General features: G+C 35.9%; 1 non-coding gene across 1 annotated transcript; it reads left to right on the forward strand.

Annotated features, from left to right (window-relative positions):
* The first annotated feature begins 838 nt into the window (after positions 1 to 838).
* LOC138416743 (U6 spliceosomal RNA) lies at positions 839 to 940 on the forward strand. The gene has a single exon (XR_011247857.1). It is a non-coding gene; the product is annotated as a U6 spliceosomal RNA (small nuclear RNA).
* Positions 941 to 1598: the final 658 nt, after the last annotated feature.

Raw genomic sequence — 1598 nt, forward strand, 5'->3', positions numbered from 1 at the left:
ACTGAGAACCTTGGCTAAAACAGATACTTTTGTGTATAGTTTGGAAACCTGCATTTCACGATGACCTGTGAATCACACTGCCTTGATATAGCTTATATGGGTTTCCCTGTGTAGCTCAGGTGGTAAAGCATCTGCCTGTGATGCAGGATATCCAGGCCTGATCCCTGGGTCAAGAAGACCCCCTGGAGAAGGAAATGGCAACCCACTCCAGTATTCTTGCCTGGAAAGTCCCATGGACAGAGGAGCCTAGTGGGCTACAGTCCATGGGGTCGCAAAGAGTCCGACACGACTGAGCGACTAACAACACAACATAGGGTTATTACAGGTGCTGTTTGATGTTAACATTTTGAAAGGTGCTACAAAAGCATCTGTATGATGGTTCTTACTGTATTTTTGAAATCTTGAGCTATTTCTGATGGTTGAAGACTATTGGGAACCACTTTTCCTTGGTGATGAGATAAGCACTGACAGAAGTAAATTTGCTGACAAAAAATATTTGAATTTCCCCACTCCATCTCATCCTATATCCCCAAATTTACGAAAGTCTAGTTCTCCAGATGAAGAATTCTTTAAGTCAGAAAAATAGAATAAAATGATGACCTAAAAACATCTTTGCTGAATTACTCATTTCTGGAGCATGTATAAAAGTTCTTCATTGTTTTTCCTGATAGTTAGACTTTCCTCCTGAAAGTTACACTCTTGAACACATGCAGTTCTCATTCAGCTTCATCTTCTGGACATCCTCACACTCCTGCATTCTGATTTTTTCATCCTTTGGAGAGAAAACCTTGAGTGAAAATACTCCTGTTCATGAAGCAGTCATTAAAATGTTATTACAGTGCTTACTTTGGCAGCATTTACAGTAAAATTAGAATGATACAGAGAAGATTAGAATGGCCCCTGCATGAGGAAGCACATTTGTGAAGCATTCCACATTTTTTAGACTTACAACAGTGACCATTTGAATGAATATAATTACTATGATGTACACCTGAAATGAATGATATTGTATATTGATTATGCTTTAATTATTAAAATATTGTTACACAAATAGTACATCTTTATTAGAGAAAAATAGAAAATATCAGAAGACAATAGGTATCCTTAATTCTGTTTCTGCTAACATTTTGGGCTTTTTTGGGGGTAAGAATTCATGTCTATATTTATAAATTTTTAAAAATTTGAGGTCAAACTATGTAATTTCAACACCTACTTTATTATTACCATTATGAATTTCTTCCCAGGTATATGCATATATGTATAATTTTAAATGACTGCACACTTAATGGATAGAAATATCATCACATTCATTAATTAACTTTTGGGCATTTTCAGCTTTGTAAACAATACTATTAAAATTTTATATCTGGTCTTAAACATTCATGCTAAGTTGCTTCAGTCGTGTCAGACTCTGCAACCCTATGGACTGTATCCCTTCTGTTTATTTCCCCAAAATAAATATTAGAAGTAGAATTCTACATCAGATGCTTGGCTCATTTTTGAGATTTTTCTTATATTTTGCTTCCCAGAAAAGTCATACCTTTTATGCTCCCTCTAGCCACCTGTGAGACTATACAGTTCTACCCTCAACAACCCTG

The sequence above is a fragment of the Ovis canadensis genome, chromosome 12, assembly GCF_042477335.2.
Source record: "Ovis canadensis isolate MfBH-ARS-UI-01 breed Bighorn chromosome 12, ARS-UI_OviCan_v2, whole genome shotgun sequence".
Classification (NCBI taxonomy): Eukaryota; Metazoa; Chordata; class Mammalia; order Artiodactyla; family Bovidae; genus Ovis; species Ovis canadensis.